General features: G+C 42.6%; 1 protein-coding gene and 1 long non-coding RNA gene across 3 annotated transcripts in view; one reads left to right on the plus strand and one right to left on the minus strand.

Annotated features, from left to right (window-relative positions):
• Positions 1 to 13,862, minus strand: part of LOC109296643 — a 21,342-nt gene extending 7,480 nt beyond the window's left edge. Inside the window, exons 1-2 of the long non-coding RNA XR_002097011.1 lie at positions 13,852 to 13,862; positions 11,834 to 11,838 (exon numbers count right to left, since the gene is read on the minus strand). This is a non-coding gene — a long non-coding RNA (uncharacterized LOC109296643). The remainder of the gene's footprint in view (positions 1 to 11,833; positions 11,839 to 13,851) is intronic.
• The window catches only part of RALGAPA2 (Ral GTPase activating protein catalytic alpha subunit 2), a 437,386-nt gene that overhangs the window by 158,673 nt on the left and 261,553 nt on the right, over positions 1 to 17,160 (plus strand). The gene's annotated exons all lie outside the window — the stretch shown is intronic.

The following is a 17,160-nucleotide window of genomic DNA, read 5'->3' on the forward strand; positions in this document are numbered from 1 at the left end:
TTTTTTGAAACTGCTGCATGTTTTAGCACAGGTACTCCATAAACATACTTTAAAGTAGCACTTTGGTACCTACTTAGATAATATAAACTATGCATGATAATAGTACAAAGCCAAAAGGCTTGTGATTTACTATATAGTTCATTGGACTGGACTGCAGCAGAGTCAACAGCATTTTATGCCATGGTGACCCCACAGCTCAGCACTGTTCAGTATGCTTGTGTACTCCAGCTATCCCCGCTGCAAAGGATCCATGTGCCAACTAGCCCCCGCCAAAACCTGGAACCAGGTGTTCTTATCATGACTCCTTGGATCATCCAAAAATGTATGTGCAGATGAGGCATGGGGCAACCTGGTCCAGCTCCACCTCATGGAGGGCAGTCACACTATTCATACAACAGGCAGTTAGAGGGGCTGATAGGGATTCTGGGTGAACTGTTGGTGGCCCCATTTAGTGAGGTTTCCCAGACATTTAAGGCTAGCGAATGAACAGGAATCATTGGAAATGGGAAAGAAAGGCACAGCTCAGTTGTGGATGTGAAGAGGAAGTTGAAACATATGCAGCATAGTTCAGCAGGGATGCTCAATTAGTCTCATTTTGGTCTCCAGAAATACTCTAGTCTCAACCAGAAAATGTCATTTGTTATGGATCAAGCTTAATTTCTGGGGTAATAGGAACCAGTACGTTCTTTTTGTCAGGGGCTGCCTTTCTGTACAGTGCACAGAAAAATAGGAACTGGCCTGTAGCTGCTGTTGTAAATCATGTAAGTAATAATACCAGTAATTACAAAGTTCTGGTCATGTTAGTTGCATCAGATTTCTTTACAATGTGTGGTCAGAGTCGTGCAATAAAGCATCAGATAAAAGTAAGTGTTCGTCTAAGTGTTGTCACATGTAAGAACATCGGACTCCTAAACTAAATATTATCAAGAGGCAGGATTAATCAGAATGATTAGATTATATATGACAGTGGTCAGTGCTTCTAGTTGCATTCACCTCCAAAATGCAGGTTTTGGAGTTAGCTCCTCTTCTATATAAGAATCAAATTGTTTCCTTCTAAAAGGAACAGTCTCATCAGTTGCAAAACCTTTTTTGTCCAAGATTAATTCTTCTTTCAGTAATTCTGGAGAAATAATTTCTACTATTTTGTTCCTTCAGTCACTAGCACTATTTTGGAAAGATTACAGCATAAATGAACCACTCCAAAGTTATATCTCAAGAATGTAGCCTGCATATTACAATCCTCAGTTCATTTTGTTCCATTCAAAATGCCGTAGTTTCGAAGCTCTTGAAGCTGATGCAGGCAAGTTGTTAAAATCTTGCAACATTTTGCATCCAGGGCATTTAGGAAACCATTCATAGAGCTGTTTCCATAAGGTCTCTAGTGGCATTGTGGGGAAAGAAATCTGAAATCCATTGAAGACCTGCAAAGTAACTTTCCATTCCTCTTTAAAGGCATCCTTTGGTAGAAAGGTACTCTGAGGCTGCTTTAAAATGTAAGGAATTATTTGGGAACCTTCTGCTTTGTATGAGATGAACTTCAATTTTTGTCTATTAATCCACTCAATATTAAATGTCTGCTTTATCCTTTCCCTTATTACACCTGAGATCTGCTGCTTGCTACTTTTCTACTTGCTGTGAATAAGGAGATAAGCTGTGCAGCAAAACCAAGATTTTTTTATTTTATTTTAAGATTATCTTTTTCTTAGTAGCTTCCTGACGCTTTCAATTTACCTTAATAATCTAGTAATAGAGTTTGTAACAAATTTAGTGTTTTCTCTGAGGTGAAGCTTAAACTTATAATTGCCTTAAGTTGAATCAATATAATTTCAAGTTTTAATTATACTAATCAGTTAGTTTTTCAGCAGCTATGGAAGAACTCTTCTATGGTGGTCTAAGTTTTTAAAGGACAAGGCTGGATGCTCAAGTAACATCAACATTGGACCATCTCTGAATTCCTCGTGTGAGAGCTGTTAATGGTTTGTAACGAACGAGAAAAAAGATACTAACAGAAAATTACCTAGAAGTAGTTTCTCATTGTGCCAGGTTAGAGATCTCTTTTAGTTCCTGACTTGTCAGCCCTTAGCACTTAGCAAACTTCTGAGCTCTCATCAGTGAAAGCCTCACAATGTGCAGTAGATGAGATCATTTTCTCTCTTTTTAGTCCTTGGTTGTGAATTGTTTCCTCTGTTTCCTAAAAACAAACTCGAAGAAGAGTCTTTGAACTTTTAAGTGTAGTAGGAGTTTCTTCTCAGGTCACTGCTGCTTTTGCATAAAACAAATCACACTTTTATTTGTATCACTGTGAATAGTTTCTGAATACAGCAGTACTTTGTGGAACCATAAATTTGTTGCCATTGACAAAAGTGCATGGTGATTTTTATGCACATTTCGGAACCATTCTTATCTCTGTTTTCAAATCCTGTTGCTTGCAATCAGTAAGAATTGCTGAACAATTCAAGGTCGTCTTGTTTGATTAAGTTGGCAGCTACAGACTTTATTCCATCATGTACTAAATGTATATATTCATATAATAAAAGGCAGCTGAGGGCATGGACAGGCAAACACTTGGGGGATTTTTGAAGGGGGAGGAGGAATTGCTGCTTGGGACTGCGCAGCAGCTGTTACACTCTCACTGTAATGTGCATGCATGATCCTGTAGCAATGCAAGTAAGATAAATCCCTCCAAGTTTAATTCTGGATGAAGCAGGATTAAAGTTGGAGTTGTTTTGCTGCATTTATATAGCTATAGGCTCACGCACATGTAACTGTTACTGTATAAAAAGCAGTAGTTCCTTCTTCTCTTTTTGAAACTACTCCAACTGTATGTTTATTCATAACCTTAGGGCATCCAAAAATTACCCTGATTATGAAAATAAATTGTTTTTTAAACTGTGTCATAGATGTTCTTCCTTTATTCATTTGTTACAAATTTACTTTGGGATCTCTTTATTTATTTATTGTTAGTTTAATGACATTTAATCACCTCCTTGTTTTAAAAAAAGGCTGCCTACAGCGTTTCTTGCAGACCTGACCAACCTCATCCATACCTCTGCACTCTCAAAACTAGACTACTTTAATGCATTCTATGTAGGGCTGCCCTTGGAGACCATCCAGAGGCTGTAGCTGGCGCAGAACATGGCATTGCACCTTCTGATGGGGGCATTGGTTGCCAGCGCCTGTACTGGCTCCCAATAACTTTCCATGTGCAATTCAAGGCACCATTTTTGATCTATAAAGGCACTATACAGTCTGGGAACTAGATGTACCTAAGGGACTGTCTTCTCTCCTATGTCCTATTGCTATTCCTAAGGTCAGCCAAGGGCAACGTTCTGCAAGTACTATCAGTAACTGAAGGCTGCTTAACCAAAACATGTGTTCGGTCATTCTCAGCAGTTGCTCCTCAGGTCTGTGGAACTCCCTCCCTCTTGAGGCCTGCCAAAGCCCAAACCTGGCCATCTTTTGGAAGCACTACAAGACCTTTCTATTTGGACAGACATTTAGCAAACCAAACTAGGCAGAGATGTCTCTGCTTTATTTTCATTTTGTCATTGTTTTCTTTTTTCTAGTTGCCCATTTAAGTTGTTCTGTATCTCTTTCTGTAAGCTGCCTTGAGACTTTTTGGGAAGGTCATTATATAAATTGCATACGTAAGCAATCAAGCAATGAAGGAAAGGCAACAAACAAAATACCACCCAAGCCTTTTTGGCTTTTCACTTGAGACTAATCTATCAAGTTGAAGACCAAGCAACATTATAAGTTGCGTACACACAATACCTATTTGTGTAGATAAAACCTTTTTTTTTATGGAGTTAGATTAAATAAGGCAATGGAGTTATAGTTTCTCTTTCTAATATACATAAAATAATTGAACAAAACTGCATGTGAATCTCAAAATGCAAGCTCACTGATACCCACCTTGGCCCTTATGCTCTAAACAAATACAAAAATCGTATCATGCTGTTCAAGTAAATATTTTTCATGCTGGTAGCAGTAGCTCTTGCGGCGGGTGCCAGTGCTAGAATTATAGTGTCATTATGCAGGCACTTGAAAAATCAAGCCTCAGAGCAGCATGCACTCATTTCTCATGCATGCATACTGCTAGCACTGGTACAACAAGCTTACCTTGCTCATTCACCTTGGTTCCATTGGAAAGAGAAAAGGGAGCAAAAGCCTCATTGTTACTGCATTGCATTGTTATAGTTAGTTGGAAGTCAGATCTTTCAAGTGCCAGAACTTTAAACAAAATCAACTATAACTTTTTTACAGTTAGAACTTAGTGGCATGTTGGCATTAGTAATTGTGGAAAATGATGGATAACCTCAAATTTCACCAGGGTTGAGAGTCAAGGAAATATACTGGCAGAGTTGAAAGGTTTTCAGCCCTAGCAGACCCAAAAAGATAGACTGCTGTGAGGGCACTTTTACACATACTTTGGGGGTGATGGGGGCAGTGTTTAATTAGAGCAGCTCTGAGAACTGCTTTAATTAAAGAGCCACTGTGTCTCGTGTCAGTGTCCCTGCACTTAAAAATGGTGTGGAGGGGGGAGGGCCCGGGGGCAGCACTTGAACTAAAGCTTGTTTGAGCATTAGATAAAGCACCCCTAGTGCCATTTTTAAGTGCAGGGATGCTGATACATGAGATGCAGGAGGCTGGTGGAGCATGGCAGTTACCACACTTCAGCTGACTTGATTGAGTCTTCTTTGGCGCACTGGAATTCTAGCGCATTGGAGCCCTCTCCGGACTCATGTATAGGTGCCCTGAGATTGTAGTGCTGAAAGGTGAGCTACAGGTGGCATTGTGTCTTATGTGTGGCTGGGGCATGTGGAGCCTTGAATAAATCCCGTTTTTTACTTTTTATGTAAACCGAAACAAATATTAAAGTGGAGACAAGCTTTGTAAATGACTTAACATAAGCAAATGTGCTACCTGGCCTTCCTGATACCAGCATGTGGTTCATTTCTTAGGCAGATGGATAGGAAAACCATGATTCTAGTATTGATGTCTTGTAGTGCAGTCATACCAAAACTGTCCTGGAGACTTAAAATTCCACCTGTCCTGCAGAAAGCGATGCTTTTTATTTCCTTAATACAAGAAACAAAACAAAACAAAATACAGGCCTTTTGTAGCATATTTAGAAGATTGAGGGGCTCAGGTAAGCCTCTGAGTTAAATAATAATTCTCCCCAAAATTGTACCACCATCTTAAAAAAGTGAGCAGTATTAAAACTTGATTCCTGCATTTGAGCATCTCGCGAAGTTCTGAGAGCTGTACTATTCTTCTCTCTGCAGTTCTTATGATGGGTTACTGTAAATTAGCTGACAAATCTTCTTCTCTAGTACACTGACAGATCAGTCAACTCAGTTACTTTGCTCCCAACAGTTTTCTTTACCAACTTGGCTTTCAATTAAGTTTTTTGAACAGTAACAAGCAACATAGTCATCCTCCCTCTTTCCTCTTGTGTCTGTTATTTAGCAGTGTGGTCTTGGCCATCTATTCTGCTGCTGCGGCCTGTCTGCTCTAACAATGCTGCTATTTCCCAGGCATTGCACAGCTCTCCCTCAAACAACAGGCTTAAATCCAAGCCTGTTTTATTTATGAAGCATCATTCACAGACTCTTCTGTGGGTAAATGACAGGAAAGGCCTGTGGTGAAACCCTCTGGTTCTCTTCAGACAGTTAAATATGTCCTTAGCTACCATGTTTCACCCATGCCCATGACCTATGCATAATAGCCCAAAACACTGGCTTTGACCATGTTGAAAAATCCCTAAGTGAGAAACTAACTGGCCCAACCTCATACCACATTGAAAACCAATTACATGCCAACCCAGTGAAAACACAAGTATGTGCCTTCCATCTGAAAAACCATGGCTATGTCCAGATGAGCATGGACACTTGGTTCTATGGGGACAAGTAGCAGTTGTGCACCTTGCCTGCAGCTACTTGTCTCTGGCATGCAGTAGGTTACCCTGGGAGTGGTAGGGGAGGCTGGGGCCAGCACTGTGCTGGCACCACTAGGCTTACCTGGGCTCCTGGGGGCCTCCTGAGGCTGCAGCAGAGGCAATGCTACCAGGTAGAGCCTGGCTGGCAGCCACAGCATGGCTCTGGGTGGCCCAGCCGTGCTTTTCAGTGGCACGCGCTGCCTGTGGGTACACTGCTCCATTTTTTTCTGCAGGTTTTTTTGACCCTGGATATCCAGGGGCCAAAAAAATGTGTGGAGAAAAAATGAAGCAGCAGATGGACAGCATGCCCTTGCAGCACAGAGAACACCTGACTGTGCTGTATGGAGCTGAAGGCATGTTTGTGGTACCACATACCTCATGGCTGGGCTTGTCTGGATACGCTCAATGAGGCCAACCACTGTCCAAATTCAGTTTACCGTAGAGTCACCCTTGATTGAACCCGCTCATACAAAGAACACATCATGAAGACAAAAGCAGAGGTGAGCACTCAGAACAGCATTCTATATAAGCTCGCCAACTCAAAATGGGGAGTTAGCCCCTCAACCATCTGAACTACTGCTCTGGCTCTCAGCTTCTCCTCTGCTGAGTATGCATGCCCTGTATGGGAGAGATCCATACATGCTAAGTACCTTGACCCCATTCTGAACAATAGGGGCCAATATATCACAGGGTGTCTGAAGCCTACCAGCCTAAACTGTGTATACCTGCTGTCTGGAATCGCTCCACCTGACATCAGAAGAGCAGTGGCCAGCAGGATAGAATGATCAAGACAAAGTGAAGATGTGAGACACCCACTATACAACCATCCTGCAGCACATACAAATCTGAAGTCATACAGGAGCTTCCTGACCAGCACCCAGCCTCTTCATGCCACACCCAAGGAGACATGACTACGGATGTGGAACGAGATGCTGAAGAAAATGCCTGCAGAAAAATCGATGTTCCAGCAGCCGAATCCTTAACACCAGGGGCTGATGAACCATAGCAAAGGTAGTGATGTCTTAACCACCTATGTACCAGAGTCGGACACTTGAAGGAACTAATGAAGAAGTGGGGCTAGACCATTGGTTCAGTCACCTGTGACTACAGCACAGAGCCTCAGATTATACAACACCTGCTGCAACACCCATTGCTTGAAGGCACATGTACAATGAAGGACCTTGCAAAGTACAATAAATAAGCACAAACGTGTATAACACAATGGTCAAATGTGTAGAGACATGAGAAAAAGAAGCTACCAGGTAAAAAAACAAGGATCCTGTGTACCTCTCTTGAACATGAACTAGGACGATCTAAAACTAGGCTTCTATCTCACAGGTGGTATGACTGACTATGAGGGTGAGGGCTTAGAGGATGAATCTATATCACGGACTCATCAGACCAGGCAGCAGCACTTTCATACATACCATGTCAGCCTCTGTGGGCTGAAGCACATTTGTGTTAAGGTATGACCAAACCAATTAGTACTGCTGAGTCTAGTCCTAGTTAGCCTGGGAACAGCACTGCATGAGAGCAATCTCTGCTATTTTTGGCTGGGGAGGGAGCTGCACTATGTTAATGAGTACTTCTGTCTGGCACAATACATTTGTTATGCAGACATGTCTAAAGGGAAAGGAATTAAAATGGCTGTAGGACCAAAATAAAGCAAAAGCTCTGGCCACATCCAGATGGCAACTCCAACAAAGCAGGCAGAAAATGTCAAAATACCAGAAAACAATAAAAAGGGAGGGAAATCAAGATAAGAAATCTGAGTGATCAACCTCTGACTCAGGCTCCCCCTTGTTGACAGAAGAAAGGGAGCTCTCCAAATCAGGATGAGGAGGGATTTGGTGGGGGAAGAATAGTAGAAACATTTGATACTATGTGCAGAAAAGTTGCACATACCATTCAGATCCAACTAGAGCAGGTGCCTATTGTTAAGTAGAAGTCAAGCACCTGCTACCCAAGTCTCTGGGACAATAGTCCTTTTTCCTTTGAGCATGTGATCATAGTGGAATGGGAAACTCTCACAAGGGGAGAGTCATGAGGAGTCACACACTCGCTCACTATAAGCTATGGGAGCCAGAAAATGCTTTTATAGAAATACCAAAGTTCTATGCTGTGGTGGAATCTTTAACAAACTGGGTGATGTCACATAATAGACATGTTTTTTCCTAAGGATCTAACAGATAGAAAGGTGGAAACCACCTTGTGAAAGGAATTGGTGGCTTCCTTGGCCTTTTATTAGAGGCATCCCTTTCAGCCTTTTCATGAAAGTATTAAAGGAAGGTTATTGGACACATTAGAAAAAAACTTGACAACTGTGGATTAAGTGGCAAAACCAGAAGTGACAGTAACACCGCTAAGAACTACCTTTGACAACAACAGGCTATGGCTCTGACTAGATCTTCATCTTGGAGCAGAATTTGCCCCTTCTCAGATCACTAGGTTCTTTTGACAACAGACAGGTGAAAAAGGTAGTGGGCTTCAGTGATTGTTTTGAGAGTTCTGCCTCTGTTTTCTACAGCTTTTCTCAGAGCAAGTCAAACTAGCTAAAATCTTTGGTCAGACTAGGTTTTCTATATGGGACTCCAGTTGGTGAAGAACATCCTTGCCATCAAGTTTTTTTGAACCACTTACACTGGCATACCCTTCTGTCAGTTCTGTAAAAGATTGGGGGCCAACCCTTTTGATTGGCACGCTGCAGATTAGCCCTGCACCCTCTCTAAATGTCAGTCCACTGTGCTTACTGCCCAGCCTGTGGCTCTGCTTTCTGCTTTCTGCCTGGTCTGCCATGTACACCACAGAGGCTGCCCATGACACTTACAGCATGCGTGCCACAGATTGGCCACCCCTGGACTAAAATTTGCTCCTTAGCTGCTATCAAATAATAAGCAACTCTTGAAAATTGCAGCTTCAGCTGTGCAGGAAACATGCTGTGTTAAGATTTCAGCTTCTTTCTTCTTGAAAGTGCAGTTCTTCCAAACCTTGCAAGACATTTTTCTGCCATCATCCTGTCATAGCCCACAACATGCTACCGAAAAGCTATGGTTCAGCATAGTTGTTTAGAGTCCTTAAAGTCTACCTTAACCCTGTCAAATCACAAAAGAGGTTGGGTTCCTCATTTCTCTCCATTTTACTCGAGGCTACTAAGGACTTTGGACACCCAAATTAAATAAGCATACAAGGTATCAGGTAAACTTGTTTGGGATGCAGTCAAGGCATACTGTTTGGTGAATGTTGACATAACATGCAGAAAGAGCTGTGCTTCCCTTTAGAAAATCTTTAGGATAGCAATTTGTTTTTCTAATGCTTTACTAGATATGAACAGATTAGACTTTCTCTTCTTTGTGTAGTCTTCCTTCAGAGGGAAAATGCTTCATATGAGGTGATCCAGAAGTGCTATTTTGTCATTTCCTTGAAGAAATTTTCTCTCTCTCTCTCTCTCTTCTGATTTTTTGGTACTTTTCATATCTAAATAATAAATTGCTTCAGAATAGGAATTTTGTTATGGGATAATTTCATTTCTGCTTCTAAACATCATCTATAGCTCCATCTTCCTTTGCTGGTCTTAGCCAAGGGAGAAAACTTAACTTAATTTTTATGCATATGTGTATAGCAGGCCATTTTACCTACTAGTTTACCGGTTAGCATTGAAATTATGGTTTATTTATCCTCAGACTTTGTGTGCTGCTTTGGAAGGAATTGTCCAGTGGGCATAGAAGGGGGTATGGCCATGATGGGCTGGGTTACAGCACTGAACCGCCTCCAACATTACAGAGAGAAAGAAGAAGCCATATATGTCTCAATCATGCGAGACCACACTAACAGAAAGGAAGTTATTGAATATGATGTTCCCTATTCTTTATTTTAAGGTGAACACTTGGCTGAAAAAAATTCCATTGTGTTATCTAATACAACTAAAAACTGGAAAGATTTGGGATAGGATGGACTGGTGGTACATAGTAATTACACAGTTAGAGGAAGAGCTGGTAAGATGTCCCATGTCTTAAATGGCCAAGTGGATTTATGATGAGGTATGGTATTGTAATACTTTATGTTCCTGTAGATCACAAAATCTTGCTGATTAGCGTACGTCGTATGCTAGCTTATTCCAACATGATAATGGTAGACTTTTAACAACATTAAACATATACTTCATGAGAAATAATTTCATGGTGGTTTCTGAATATTGTATTTTTTGTCAGAGCTTTTTCAGATATATTCTGCGTTCCATTTTGCCATGACACAGCAAATGTCTTAAGAAAAATCCAGATATTTTACTGTGTTTTCTGACATTATTATTACTTTATTTCTCCCTGGAAGCTAAGCGAAGCCAGTCTATCAGCAACTGTGTCCATCTTTATGAGGCTTTGCCAACCACTAAAAGTGTACCTCTTCTGCTTCACACTGTGAGCTCTCTCTTACCTGGTATCTCTTACACTTCTTGCTCTCACAGGCTTTCAGGTACTGTACTTTAAAGTCATCCTGTATCTAAATGTTCTTAATATTTTATAAACTGCTGTCTCTATCTTCCTTCTGTCCTTTTACTTATTCTACAATAGCATGCATTTGGTATTTTTTTTCTACTGACCTCTATCTGATGGCCTTATAACAGCTTATGTTGTTAAAATAACATTTGATAATCATTGGAAAATGCTTCTTGTTTGTTCACAAGATTAATAAAAGTCTCTGTTCCCTTTTACATTTGGCTAGACTAAAAAGCAATGTTATTTAAGTAGTTTTAGTAACTTTTTTCATCAATGGAACTGTAATCACTGCCACAACGGACTACCATTCTGGAGAAGAGGAGGACAAAAGTGTTGTGGTGTTTTTTTAAAAAACGACTTTTCTGGATCAATATCGGGGAAATAGTGTTAAAGCTAAGTGAATGCTTGGATGATACGGCCTAAAGCAAGCGAATGAATTGTGTTGGAAAAATGCAGCCAGTCAAACTTTGTGATAATAAATCTTATTTACTCTCAATCCATTGGTCACTTCTTAGAGATTAATATAAATTGTAGATATTTCGTGATAAAAAAAATAATTCTTGGAGATCCTGATTTTGGAAACAAAAGAAACCTTATATCTCTGTTTTCTAGTGCCAAAAAGTATTTAAACATGTAATAAATCTTAGGATTTTTTCTGTTTTTGCTGAGATGCGTGGAATACCACAAACTATTCTTAATTCATTCACTTTACTATTCAAAGATTTACATTGAACTACAGTTTATTTAGCTGTGTCTTCCCTAGTAATTAAAATGTATCTGATTGTAATGGTTTTCTCATTATGCAGAAATATTTACCTCCATTATTAAATGTTTCAATAACTTGCTTTATTAGAACCATTTCTGAACACTGGGGGTTTTTTGGTTTAGTTTTTCAGAGGTGTTTACATTTAGGGTGGTGGTGTTCAACCTATGGCCTGTGAGCCATCACCCCCTGGGTGTGGCCAGAACCTGTGCAGACAGTTGGCGAGCTCAGACAGTTCACTACCATTTTGAGCTCTGGCAGGAGCCATGCTGACATGCTAGTGACCTCAAAATGCTCTGTGCAGTCCTCCGCCCATTTCTGATTTAATATTTGGCCCATTTGAAGGGGGGTGGGGAGAAGCAGAAAAAAAGGTTGAGCAGCACTGATTATAGAGCATCCAAAGAAAAGGACTTAAACATTACAGTGCTGCAACATCCCAGTGGCCTCAGAGCAGCCCCCTGCCCTGCCCTGCCCTGCCCTGCCATGCACTCCGGTAGTGTGGCTGGGCCGGTCTTCGTGGCTTCACTATGACTTCGTAGCTGCAGCTGGGGTGTCCATGGAGACCGGCCACAGCCCTGCAGGCAGGGGCTGCTGGGACATGATGTCCACTGGTGGCCAGATCCAGTCCATGGGTCAGACTTTACCTACCCGTGACCTAATAGGAAAGCAAAGATTTGTTTGATTTCCCATCCCTCCCTGGAATTTGGGCCCCTAAATCGGGTTTCAGGATAGCTACCTCTATTCAAGATCCAAAGCCTGGAACCCACTCTTGAAAGCAGAGAACTACAAGTATTCTTTGAGAGAATTGAACAGAGATCACTTGTTTTAAAACCATCATCATCTGAGGAGGAGAAAGTGGTGGTGATGCCTGGGTTTTTCATAATACATAAAGGTTAGAGCACTTGGGAGACCAAGCTCAGTTCCTTTAGCAGCCTGTAGGGATTCAAACCCACATATTCCATTTTCTAGAAGAATGTCCTAATCAGTAGTCCAAAGGTGGCACCCTTCCTGCCTCCTGCTGAAGCTAGATTACTGTGCAGCAAAGAATTAAAGATTCGCAAAGCCAGAAGGAAAGCAAGACATACAGAGTGCATCTGTATCTGTAAGGCACTCAGCTGGGAGAGGGGATTCCTGGATTCTAGTCTCTTCTTCCTGAGTGCTTATGCAAGTTAATGTAAAAAGCTGTTGTCTGAAAAACAGAAATTACCCTGAGAGCAGGAATCAGAAATTAGGCCTTCCCCCACTTGCATGCTTAGTGACTTTTATTTTTCAACTGCAACAATCAGGTGTCTTTTAAGTTTGAAAATATACTTGCTTTCACATCCCACTTGTGGGAAGAGATATCTGTCCCTTGTATCCCGTCTCTAGCCTGACTGCTGCAGGCAGAAAAGGAGTTTGGCATGCTGACCCTCCTTAGCTGATGTTTTTGGGTCTTTCTGATAAGCTGACTAACCCCAGTGCCTTCCTCTGATGCTCTTCTACCTGTTTGAAGCAACTATAAGAGTTGCCCTCAGAAACATAAGCTTGCCCCTACCTTGCTATATAATTTTAAAGCTCTGTATGTGCAAAGATTAGGAGGAGACAGTTTGACTTTTGGAAGAGCACTTTTGGAGAGGAACAAAAAGCTCGGAGCCTTCCAGGAATTGCATCCTTTCTTTGCCTCTTCTCTGCTTTGCTCTTGTTACAGGCAGTTGAGACAGGAAGTGAGATGCAGAAGGGCTGCATGCAGACTTTCTCTGCTTCCATCCATCTTGGTTAGCTTGGCTGAGTACTGAACATGTAGGGAAGTGGCAAGCTAGGGCACAAACTTGGAAGCTCAGGAGAGCTTCCAGGAAAGGGCTGGATTACTTGTGGGAAGTGATCTCAGGATTGTTTAAGGTAGATGGTCAGTTGCTTTTGAGCCAGATATTGAGCTTAACTGTGGATGTCTATTACTGCTCCTAATGTTTAAAAGCAGCAATATGGAAACAGGTAAAGTCAGTGGACATTGATCCTGAGTAATAAAATGAACTGATAAACAAGGTTCAGGGTTTTTTGTTTGTTTGTTTTGTTTTTTTGTGGGGGTTTTTTTGAAAAGCTACATTAAAAATCATTAAAGGACCGGATAAGATTGAAAAGTCAGGAAATACCAGATTTAAATTTGCAATTAAGCACCTAACTCTTGTGCACATGCATTAAGGTTATGGAAACAGTGTTTAAAATTCAGTAACTCGCTCCAGATTTTGCACTGAAGTAAAGCTAACTGTTTGCAGCAGGCACTATTACGATGCCTGGCCATTAGGTAGCATGGAACTGGTTTTCATGAAGCAGTCAGCTATCCCAGGATGAAATAGGTCAGCGGCATCAAACATACAGCCTGCAGGCCAAATTTGGCCCACAGAGTCCCATCATCCAGTCTCTGGTGCTGTCCCTGGGTCCAAGTTGACTTGCACACCACTGGACTGGCCCTGTGTACAGGTCCTGGGATGCACGCAGCATGTGATATCTGCTTCTGAACAGGCCAGAACAGGTGCCAGGTGCAGCATGGGTCCTAGAGTGGGAACGATGCATGCTGGATCCGTGAGGGAGGAGATCAGGGGAGATTCTGGGCCTGATCCAGCCTGAGGACCGGGCCCACAGCCTTTTCTTTCTTATGTGACAGTTTCTATTTTCTTCACTCAGATTCTGTTCACTCTATCTTTCTTCTTTATCTCTTTGCCTTGTGTTTTATAACAGTTCTGTTTAGCCTACCCAGACAAACCAAATCATGCAGGCTTTTTAGCTGTGACCTTAAAAACTAAGAAGGAACGATATATAGGTACAAGTTACACTAGTGTACTGGTAATGTATTTATTTGCTGAATGCAAGGTTATTAAATTCATCTGGCCCTGTGACCAGAAAGGCAAACAGAAATGCCATTGTGCGTTCCGGGAGTGGCTAATTAGTGTCCCGTGCCATTCCTAAGATTTTTTGCAGTTAGTCACAGAAGCTGCATTTTCTTATTTACTCTCTTTTTCATTCTCTTCCTTTTTTGCATTTTTGTCTTGTTCTATCTTAGGAAGAAACAAGTTTAGAATTTAAGGCCCCCTCTACACGTTACATGTATTATGCAGTGAACTTGTTAATTACGGAATTAATTGAGACTGATTACACATGTAAATTAACTATCATGCCATAAAAGGTCCATCCAACTATAAAGTTAGAGCTGAAAAATGTGTAATAACTTTATAGCTGGTTTCTATCCAGCTTTCATATGCACCATGTGCTACTAGCAGCTGGGAGTCCTAGACCACAGTGCACGGAAGGGATTCCCACAGAGCATGGACCCCAGCAGCCATGGGGCACTGCCAGGGCTGACGGTTGCCAGAGCTGTGTCTCCTGTCAGCTGACAGTACTCTCCATTGCAGCAGCTGTGGGGTACTGTCAGGGGCTGAGAGTCCCGTCAGCTGCAGAAGCTTGTTACTTGCCAGTGCAGGGGACCTGGGCTCCCCCTACACTGGCAATAAGGCATGATTGGGTCTGATGCTGGATCCCACAGTCATGCCTCCTGCCATGCATATGTGGCATTGGTAGGAGGCATGATAGTATGGATCATGCATCAGATGCTATCACACCTTTACCTGAAGCTCTAGAGGGGCCCTAACAGTGAAATCCAAGATCTGTCTCTTATAACTGGTTATTATTATTTTTTTCCCAGCAAAGGTACATCACCTAAAAGACTCTCAAGCAATGTTTTTTATTTAGCCTTGTAATGAGAGAGAAAATGTCAGAATGAAGGGTTGGTTTATTTTTTATAAGATTTTAAATTCTCAATTTTTTTTCACGTGTATTCACTATTGTTCAGATTTTCTGAAACTGGTAATGTGCTATGAATAAAAAAAAATCTGGCATCATAAAACTGAACAATTTATTGATAATGTTATATAGCAATTAAGTAAGAAAATAATAGAAAGTATGTTTTCGTCCAGAAATCCCTGTGCACATGAAGAAATACTGTCTTGGTGACTCACTTTTAATTCTGCTAAAAGCCTCAGGGTATGTGCTGGAGCAGGGGTTGGCAACCTGTGGCCCAAGGGTGGCATTGGGAGGTTCTCTGCTGCGCTGTGCTGCCTATCCCATCTGCACTGTCCCCCTCCATAGCTATTCCTGGTGCTCTGCCTGTGATTGCCCTCACTGCAGAGGGGCTTGGGATCAGGAGCAAGAGTAAGCATAGGTAGCTTGAGCATCCTAGGAGGCAGAGATCTGTGGCCCACAGCAGGGAGCCAGGTTACAAGCCCCAGCCCATGGAAGCTGCAAAGTTCAACAACCTTTGTGCTAGAGACGGTGCCATAACTTACTTTAGTAGGCTTATTATGAGAGATCCTGTCCTTCACAAACCTACATTAATTGGGGTATCTTAGGCCATATTCCTGGTACAAGGAGTCTCATCAGATTTGACAGGTATTGATAGCCAGCTGTCTGCATGCGATGACACCTATATAAAGCTGTCTAGACCAGTGGTTCTCAAACTTCTTTTTTCGCGGACCACTTGAAAATTGCTGAGGGTCTCAGCGGAACACTTAAACTTTTTTTTGCATCATTGTCAAAACAGCCTTGATCTCCCTCATCAGAAAAAAATAAATCAAGTGCAGGGCCAAGTATAGATATTTTTGATTGTTCCGCAACCTTTCTGCGGACTGCCTGAATGGACCACCAGTGATTGTCTGTGAACCACAGTTTGAGAACCTCTGGTCTAGACTGTTCAGCCTAGTAGAGCTTCTAAGTGAATGATTCAGTTCTTGCAAATGATGAATGAATGATCTTTCTGAGGGCAGGAAGAGGTGTTTGTGCTCAAAAGAACATCCTGTGGCCCAAAGGATGTAGAAAGTTCTGGAGTTCTGTCTGCAGTCTCAGAACAATAGGACCTCTCATTCCTTCTATCATGTGCATGGGGAAGCTGGGGTCCTACTAATCTGTCTGATTGCCAGTGAGCTTGCCATTGAGCCTGGGACTTGACTGATGCACTTAAACTAGGTGGAGCCTTGCTGTTGTGTGTCTCCCAGGAGTGGTAGATATAATTCTACACTTTGTGTATAAGGAGATCTATAAGAAGAAAGGGGGAATACTCCAGTCCTACCTTTTTTCTGTCCCGTCTCTCTCAGTTAAGTTGCTCACCTCATCTCTTCCCAGAATCAAGGGCCTGCAACCTTTTCAAGCCATGAGCCACAACAACTCAGCTCCAGTCCAGTGCAGGCTGGGTGGCTTCGGTGGCACATCAGCAGCAAGAGGGTTTGCTTGAACCTGTGCCAGGGCCAGGCAGCTGGGAGCTGCATCAGCTCCAATGCTGCTTATCCCAAGCCCTGCTCCCCAGCAGGGATTCAAGTGCAGCTTCCAGCTGAACAGGGGCTGCGCTGTAGGGCTGTGCAAAGCTTTGGTTGCTGATTTGATTCGGCAGAGATTGGGTCTGATTTTAGACCGAATCTCCAAATCAAATCAGGAGACCCTTTAATCTCTTCGAATCAAATTGGAACCCTCTGAATCAATTCGGAGAGATTCAGAAAGATTTGATGATTTGGACATAGACACAGCTTTAAATGTTTTTTCTACACACCTCAAGGTACCAGGCGGCTCGTGAATGCTGAGATGCTGGGGCGGATGGAGCGTCCCATGGTCTCCCAAGTACTCAACAGTGGACCCGGTAGTGCTTTCTGGCCTTGCCTGGGAGTGTACAGGGTACCTCCTGTCCCCCTGGCTCAGAGTGGTGCCTCTTGGGTCTGGGGGGGCACCTAGGTTCCCCCGACAGCTGATCGCCAAGCCGGAGGGGCGTGGCAGGGAGGGGTCCCCCGTGCACTTGGCAGTGGACCCAGAAGTGGACTGGAAGTACTTCCAGTCCACTTCCGGGTGCAGCACCGACCATGTGGGGGGCCCCCCCCCCCCCCCCCCCCCTCCTGGGAGGGACCTCATCCCCCCCCCCTCCGCGATACTGACAAGCCCCCCGCGGCCCCACA

Source organism: Gavialis gangeticus, unplaced genomic scaffold, assembly GCF_001723915.1.
Source record: "Gavialis gangeticus isolate Ggan-Ray unplaced genomic scaffold, GavGan_comp1, whole genome shotgun sequence".
NCBI lineage: Eukaryota > Metazoa > Chordata > Crocodylia > Gavialidae > Gavialis > Gavialis gangeticus.